This window comes from Lolium rigidum, chromosome 4 (genome assembly GCF_022539505.1).
Source record: "Lolium rigidum isolate FL_2022 chromosome 4, APGP_CSIRO_Lrig_0.1, whole genome shotgun sequence".
In the NCBI taxonomy this organism is placed as follows: domain Eukaryota; kingdom Viridiplantae; phylum Streptophyta; class Magnoliopsida; order Poales; family Poaceae; genus Lolium; species Lolium rigidum.
Genome location: NC_061511.1, coordinates 98,014,619 through 98,023,720, shown reverse-complemented (window position 1 = coordinate 98,023,720; position 9,102 = coordinate 98,014,619). Strand labels below are relative to the sequence as shown.

Sequence of the window (9,102 nt, the reverse complement as noted above, 5' to 3'; positions counted from 1 at the left end):
CAGGCCCTCGTGGCCCCACTTCGTAATCCCTTCGGTCTTCTGGAAGCTTCGTGGAAAAATAAGACCCTGGGCGTTGATTTCGTCCAATTCCGAGAATATTTCCTTTGTAGGATTTCTGAAACCAAAAACAGCAGAAAACAAAGAATCGGCTCTTCGGCATCTCGTCAATAGGTTAGTGCCGGAAAATGCATAATAATGACATAAAGTGTGTATAAAACATGTGAGTATCATCATAAAAGTAGCATGGAACATAAGAAATTATAGATACGTTTGAGACGTATCAGTCTTGTAGATAACTTGCTCCTCCTAGCAGTTTGACCTACTTCCCAGATCTCTATGTGACCATCATGGGCTACTATGGTGGTTTTGGGTTTCTTTTGGTGTTCTTGATGTTTTTATTAGGTAAGCTATGAACTCTAGCTCAATATGTTTCTATATTGAAAATGGTTGTTTGTGGATTACTACTAGCTCTACTTGCTATTGTCCTTCGCTTAGTGTTTCTGTGGTGTTTGTTGGAAACATAGGAGACTATGCCTCTATGAAAATTGTGTGGTTATCCCAAGCTTCATTATTAATAGCTCTTTCCTCCGATTATGTGAAATCCAGAGAGACTTTTCCTTTGACGCACGCGAAATGCTCCTGCACGCGAAACGTGAAACGCTCCCGGCCGCGACCATCTGCTAACTGCCTCCCGCCACCGGGCAAAGACCGCGGGGCGTGGCGGCGGCCCTACCTCGTGCCGCGCTGGGGACGGCGGCCGGGATCCCTCTTCGACGCTGAGGCTGGTTGGACGCGGATGGTGCTGGGCGGCGGCGACCAGACCTTGGCGCTGCGCCCCCGCCTCCCGTCGGCTCCTCGCCGCGGCACGCCAGTGGTGGCTGGTGCTGGGCGGCCAGGTCCCCGATCTGCGCTAATACCCCCCCCCCCCGCCGCCTCTCGCCGGTGCGTGGAGTGTTGGAGATATGCCCAAGAGGCAATAATAAAGTGGTTATTATAATACATCTTTATGTTTATGATAAATGTTTGCATATCATGCTATAATTTTATTAACCGAAACATTGATACATGTGTGTTATGTAAATAACAAGGAGTCCCTAGTAAGCCTCTTGTATAACTAGCTTGTTGATTAATAGATGATCATGGTTTCGTGATCATGAACATTGGATGTTATTAATAACAAGGTTATGTCATTAGATGAATGATATAATGGACACACACCCATATAAGCGTAGCATAAGATCACGTCATTAAGTTTAATTTGATATAAGCTTTCGATACATAGTTACCTAGTCCTTCGACCATGAGATCATGTAAATCACTTATACCGGAAGGATACTTTGATTACATCAAACACCACTGCGTAAATGGGTGGTTATAAAGATGGGATTAAGTATTCGGAAAGTGTGAGTTGAGGCATATGGATCAAGAGTGGGATTTGTCCATCCCGATGACGGATAGATATACTCTGGGCCCTCTCGGTGGAATGTCGTATGATTAGCTTGCAAGCATGTGAATAGTTCACAAGAGATGATATACCACGGTACGAGTAAAGAGTACTTGTCGGTGACGAGGTTGAACAAGGTATGGAGATACCGATGATCGAACCTCGGACAAGTAAAATATCGCGTGACAAAGGGAATCAGTATCGTATGTAAATGGTTCAATCGATCACTAAGTTATCGTTGAATATGTGGGAGCCATTATGGATATCCAGATCCCGATATTGGTTATTGGTCGGAGAGGAGTCTCGACCATGTCTACATAGTTCACGAACCGTAGGGTGACACGCTTAAGGTTTGATGTCATTTTAAGTAGATATGGAATATGGAATGGAGTTGGAATATTTGTTCGGAGTCTCGGATGGGATCCAGGACATCACGAGGAGGTCCGGAATGGTCCAGAGAATAAGATTCACATATAGGAAGTCACTTTCCAAGTTTGGAAATGATCCGGTGCATTTATGGAAGGCGCTAGAATGTTCTAGAACCTTCCAGAAGAAATCACCATGGAAGGTGGAGTCCCGGTTGGACTCCACCAACCCTAATCAGCCAACCAAGTGGGAGGGTGGAGTCCATGGTGGACTCCACCTCCTTGGCCGGCCAAGAAAGGGGGGAAAGGGAGGAGTCCATGTCCCCCTAGGTTTCGTCCATATGGAAGTTTTGAATTGGGGTCTTATTCGAACTTTTGGGCAAAGACTTAGGGATTCCACCTATATAATGAGGAGGAGAGGGAGGGGGCAGCCTACATGTTGGCCGCACCACCTAGGGCCCCCAAGGCCGGCGCCCAAGAGAGCCCCCTCTCCCAAACCCTAGCACCACTCCCTCCTCCATCTCTCTCCCATAGTGCTTAGGTGAAGCCCTGCCGGAGATCTCCACCACCACCAACACCACGCTATCGTGCCGTCGGGATTCCGAGGAGGATCTACTACATCCACTGCCCGCTGGAACAGGGAGAAGGACGTCGTCATCAACACCTAACATGTGACCGAGTACGGAGGTGCTGCCCGACTGTGGCACTGTCAAGATCTTCTACGCGCTTTTGAAAGCGGCAAGTGATCGACTACAGCAACAACGAGATCTAATCTCGTAGGCTTTGGAAATCTTCGAGGGTTAGTCTCATGATCTTCTCGTTGCTACCATCTTCTAGATTGGATCTTGGCTTGTTATTCGTTCTTGCGGTAGGAAATTTTTTGTTTTCTATGCTACGAATCCCAACAATGGTATCAGAGCCGTGTCTATGCATAGATTGGCTGCACGAGTAGAACACAATGGTTTTGTGGGCGTTGATGCTTTTGTTGTTTTTAGTTAGTGTACTTTGCATCTTGCGGGATGGTGGGATGAAGCGGCCCGGGCTAACTTTACATGACCGCGTTCATGAGCCTTGCTCCACGCTCGACATGCAACTTGTATTGCATAAGTGGCTTTGCGGGTGTCTGTCTCTCTCACCATAGTGAAGATTCAATCTACTATTTCTATTGACAACACTAGTATCACCATTGTGGTTCATGTTCGTAGGTAGATTGGATCTTACTCAAAAACCCTAAACCACGTAAAATATGCAAACCAAATTAGAGGCGTCTAACTTGTTTTTGCAGGGTTTGGTGATGTGATATGGCCATGATGTGATGATGAATATGTATGAGATGATCATTATTGTATTGTGGCAACCGGCAGGAGCCTTATGGTTGTCTTTATATTTCATGTAGTAGTATTATTTCAAAGTAGTTGTAATAGTTGCTACATGTGGTGAACAACCATGAAGACGGCGCCATGGACCTTGACGCTACGCCGACGATGATGGAGATCATGCCCGTTGATGATGGAGATCATGTCCATGCTTTGGAGATGAAGATCAAAGGCGCAAAGACTAAAGGGCCATATCATATCACATATGAATTGCATGTGATGTTAATCCTTTATGCATCTTATCTTGCTTAGATAGCGACGGTAGCATTATAAGATGATCCCTCACATTAATATCAAGATAATAAAGTGTTCTCCCCTCGTATGCACCGTTGCTATAGTTCATCGTTTTGAAGCATCTTGTGATGATCGGATGTGATAGATTCTATGTTCACATACAACGGGTGTAAGCCATGTTGCACACGCGGAAATACTTGGGTTTTCTTGATGAGCCTAGCATGTACAGACATGGCCTCGGAACACAGGAAACCGAAAGGTTGAACACGAGTCATATGGATGATATGATCAACATGTTGATGTTCACCATTGAAGCTACATCATCTCACGTGATGATCGGTTTTGGTGTAGTGGATATGGATCGTGTACCACTTAACAACTATGAGGGATGTTGTATTAAGTGGGAGTTCATTAGTAATTATATTAAAACATGAACTAATTATCATGAACATAGTCTGAATAGTATTTTGAATTAATTTGTAGAATTGGCAAAACAAATCTCATCGTCTGATAGGCACGCACCTACTCAAGTAGCGACTCGATTTCCCCTCCGTATTGCGCGCTTGTGACTTCCTTTGATCCGGTTAGAATAGAATGTGTTGCCTAAGCTCGTATTGGGGGATCCGCCTGCTGTGGACAAAGGTTTACTTAGGCATGGAAGGTCTCCGGCGATGTAGTGTGCTTTGCTTAGCTGGAAGCGGTCATGCATCATTCAGAGGATGTACTTTGCTATCTTTCTCCTCTCCCGTGATGTAGCGAGTTGATGTTTAGTTGATGCACACGTTGAGCACGCACCTTACTATCTTATGGAAGTGGACACTGTTCGTACGGAGTATCAGTCAGCTAGTGTGTAAGCGTTGTAGCTGCTCTGTTTAGTTGACGACGTGAACTTCGCTATGAATTATACCAACCCGAGACTAATATATGAGCACAATCACATTTTTTGGTATGCCAGATTTTTTGGATGATGTTGAAACATATAGGAAACTATGAACATTGGTTATGATTTATTAGTGTTATACCTATTGTACAATGATCTAATTTTTGTTTGTTGTGATGAATCTCAAGGAGCGTAGTTTAGTAAGGCATTTGTTCAAGAAGATCCTCCTTCCTTGAGTATGCACACTAAACTAATCATGTATTCTCAGCAAACATGCACAAATTTAATTTGATGCCAATGTTTGTGCTTTCATCAAAATGTTCATCCTTTAGTTGCTCGCTTCACTATGATGCGGTACTTTAGTTACTGGCTTCAAAATGTATTTTTTTGGAGGTGTGCCCGTCCTTTAGTTGCTCGGGTCACTCGGTCGCAAACATGTGGCCATCACATGGTATCGCAACAACGAATACACCGCCGCCTAGGGTCACTCAGTCAAGTTTTTTAAGTATACCGACTCCAATAATATAATTTTGAGGATCGGCTTTATTTTCTGGACCTATTCTTCCAATTTTTTGGTCAGTTTTTAATTTCACCCGGCCTAAATATTTTTTGGGAGACGGTTAGTTCAGAACCAACTCTATGATTTTTGGAGTAGTTTTAGTTTTAGTCAACTCCAAAAATATATTACTGAAGTCTGTTTTTATTTGGAGCCCGTTTTGAGAAAAACGACGCATAGAGCTTTATTTTTTTTGAAACGGGGCAAAAGTGTTGCCCATTCTCTTCTTCTAAAACCGACCGACTCTAATACTCGAATTTCTACTGTAGTGCATACAAAATAGTAGTGTATTTCAGACACAACAAATGCAATTAATAGTCCACTTATTAGTACTAGTAAGTGGCACGTGCACGTTTACGGTATCTAAGTGGAAGAGTACAACCTTTTTGTGAAATGGTAATGAATAAAAACATATGGCGCTCTAAAAATTATAATTGAAGGTCATTACGTTTTTTCTTTAGATCATTACAGTTAGTTTTATATAAAGTATCACCAGAGATGTTGAAAAATATTAGGGAATCTGTCTATCAAGTGCTAATTTTTTTATTGAATTTGATTTTTTTTACTGTAAGTTAGTTTTAAATAAGAGATAAGTGATCAGTAAACAATTCAGAAACATATTAATTCTTTTTAATTTAACCATGTGAGATGCAATTATTTGTTTATTAAGGTTATCATTTGTAGTGTAATTCTTATTCGTTTAGATGCCAGGGGCGTATCCACATTGAGCTTCCAGGGTTCCTAGGAGGCTAGGACAGTGGGTGCAAGTGTATTTTTTGCTACTCCCTTCATTTGAAAATAAGCAACTTAGATTTATCTAGGTTCACGTGTAGCTAGAAGTGTTCTAATGTGTAGATACATGCTAATCTAGATAAATCGAAGACTTTTATTTTTTTAATGGAGAAAGTATTTTTCATCTAAGTGAGAAATTTGTGTGATTTACAAAGTATGATTTTCTCTCGTGGGTCTTTGTTAACACTTAACACACATATTTTGCAAGTTCCGTTCCATAAAAACAGATTTATTTAAATGTGGGTCTGAAGAAACCTTCATCACAGTAACCAAGAGATGGGAAACATCTCTTTCAATCTTTACAGAGATATATTGGAAAAATCAGGATGGGGTAACTCATGGTCAATCGCTGGTCGTGCCAGGTGTCCCATAAAAAAATCATGTGCATGTACTACAACTTCTAGCTCCGCTTGAGCTTGAAAAGAAAAATACATTTATCGGCAGACCTCCCACGTTGCAAGTTTGCATGGACTGTAGTTCTCTAGAACAGTTGGCTAACTCCTAGGAGGTTGGCACGTGCATGCTCGAGCTGGAATGATTGGATGCGCAAAGGCAAACTAGGAGAGGCGAATCCAGTCGCAGCACGGCCATTGGATTATTTATATCGATACTTGATGGACGGCGATGACAGCTTCGTAATGAAAATCAACGGCTGCAATAGCTTTAAAGGTGTTTAGGCGGGAAAATGTGAAGAGGTCGGAAATCCAATTTTAAAACTGCCTAGCTGTAGTAGTAGAGATAGAGACTAGCAGTTGCACTAAGCATTACTCTTTCAGGGGTTGCTCAGTGAGCTATCCACAATTCGGTCCCAAACGTATTTACAAAGATGGATGATCTGAATTTTAGCATTCTCTACACTTCTACACTTTTACACAGGGCTAAACTATCTGCAGAGGTTTCACAGTGTGAAGATCAAAAGGTAAAGGTTAACATCCTCGAGGTCTCTCATGCTCGCATTGGAGGGAATTAAAATAGAAAAAGATAGTTCAAGTTTTGCATGCCACATTGTTCTATGTACATGAACCCAAGACTATCTTAGGTGGGCTCAGCAAGTTATCTCTGGCTGGATCAATTTCCTCGGTCTATTGAAGTACAAGACCACTACTACTAGAAAAATCTATTTATATATAACCATGAGAAGCATTTATAGTTGCTAGATAATGTCCTTTGCTTCTGGATAAAGATATACCTTTTAATAGCTGGTAGCCGGAACTAGCTAAGCTTTGCTGAATACATGGTCCGCATCTTAGATAGAGTGAATTTTATTGAAGTTATGAACCAACACCTACTCCCGCGCTACCTTTCATTCGTCATCTCATCAACTATACAACTATATACCTTTGAACGGATGAAGTCCGGTGATCGTGGGGAGTAACGTGAGCACCCCCTAGCTGCTCGACACGTGCCTAACGCCGTCAATTAATCCGTTAGCACTAGGTCCTCCTCCACAAGCATCCCACCACCACGCCCTCCCTCCTCCACTATTGTCTTTATCCTCCAATATTGCGGCGGCCGTCCATCCCCGCTTCTTGCCTCGCACCGTTCACCCGCCATCTCCCCTGTCCCTAAACGCCACTTCCGGCCGCATCACCGGAGGCGAGCTGCTCGGGCCGCACCTTCCAAATCGGGATCAACGTGAGCTCTGACGGGAGGCCATGGGTCTCCACCCGAGTCATCTGGCAGCTCTATTGGGAGGCATGGCTCGCCGCTCCCGTGATACGTCTCCTCTCGACGTATCGATAATTTCTTGTGTTCCATGCCACATTATTGATAATATCTACATGTTTTATGCACACTTTATGTCATATTCGTGCATTTTCCGGAACTAACCTATTAACAAGATGCCGAAGAGCCGCTGTCGTTTTCTCGCTGTTTTTGGTTTCGTAAATCCTAGTAACGAAATATTCTCGGAATTGACGAAATCAACGCCTGTGGTCCTATTTTGCCACGAAGCTTCCGTAAGACCGAAGAGGAGACGATGGGGCCACGAGGCGGCCACACACTAGGCGGCGCGGCCCGGCCCTGGCCGCGCCGACCCGTGGTGTGGGGCCCTCGTGTGCCCCCCGACCTGCTCCTTCCGCCTACTTAAAGCCTCCGTCGCGAAACCCCCAAGCATCGAGAGCCACGATACGGAAAACCTTACCGAGACGCCGCCGCCGCCAATCCCATCTCTGGGGATTCTCGAGATCTCCTCCGCACTCCGCCGGAGAGGGGATTCATCTCCCTGAGGACTCTTCACCGCCATGGTCGCCTCCGGAGTGATGAGTGAGTAGTTCACCCCCGGACTATGGGTCCATAGCAGTAGCTAGATGGTTGTCTTCTCCTCATTGTGCTTCATTGTCTGGATCTTGTGAGCTGCCTAACATGATCAAGATCATCTATCTCGTAATTCTATATGTTGTGTTTGTCGGGATCCGATGGATAGAGAATACTATGTTATGTTAATTATCAAGTTATTACCTATGTGTTGTTTATGATCTTGCATGCTCTCCGTTATTAGTAGAGGCTCGGCCAAGTTTTTGCTCTTAACTCCAAGAGGGAGTATTTATGCTCGATAGTGGGTTCATGCCTCCATTGAATCTGGGATGCTGAGAGTAAAGTTCTAAGGTTGTGGATGTGCTGTTGCCACTAGGGATAAAACATTGATGCTATGTCCGAGGATGTAGTTATTGATTACATTACGCACCATACTTAATGCAATTGTCTCGTTGTTTTGCAACTTAATACCGGAAGGGGTTCGGATGATAACCTCGAAGGTGGACTTTTTAGGCATAGATGCATGCTGGATGGCGGTCTATGTACTTTGTCGTAATGCCCAATTAAATCTCACTATACTTATCATGATCATGTATGTGCATTGTTATGCCCTCTCTATTTGTCAATTGCCCGACCGTAATTTGTTCACCCAACATGCTTTTATCTTATGGGAGAGACACCTCTAGTGAACTGTGGACCCCGGTCCATTCTTTTACATCGAAATACAAATCTGCCGCAATACTTGTTTTACTCGTTTTCTCGCAAACAATCATCTTCCACACAATACGGTTAATCCTTTGTTACAAGAAGCTCGGTGAGATTGACAACCTCACTGTTTCGTTGGGGCAAAGTACTTTGGTTGTGTTGTGCAGTTCCACGTTGGCGCCGGAATCTCCGGTGTTGCGCCGCACTACATCCCGCCGCCATCAACCTTCAACGTGCTTCTTGGCTCCTCACCGGTTCGATTAAACCTTGGTTTCTTACTCGAGGGAAAACTTGCCGCCGTGCGCATCACACCTTCCTCTTGGGGTTCCCAACGGACGTGTCGAACTACACGCCATCAAGCATAATTTTCTCGGCGCCGCTGTCGTGGAGATCAAGACACGCCGCAAGGGGAGTCTCCACTTCCCAATCTCTTTACTTTGTTTTTGTCTTGCTTTAGTTTTATTTACTACTTTGTTTGCCGCATTATATCAAAA

General features: G+C 43.9%; 1 non-coding gene across 1 annotated transcript; it reads left to right on the top strand.

Annotated features, from left to right (window-relative positions):
* The first annotated feature begins 4,464 nt into the window (after positions 1-4,464).
* LOC124650702 lies at positions 4,465-4,573 on the top strand. The gene has a single exon (XR_006987127.1). It is a non-coding gene; the product is annotated as a small nucleolar RNA Z118/Z121/Z120 (small nucleolar RNA).
* The last annotated feature ends 4,529 nt before the right edge of the window (positions 4,574-9,102 follow it).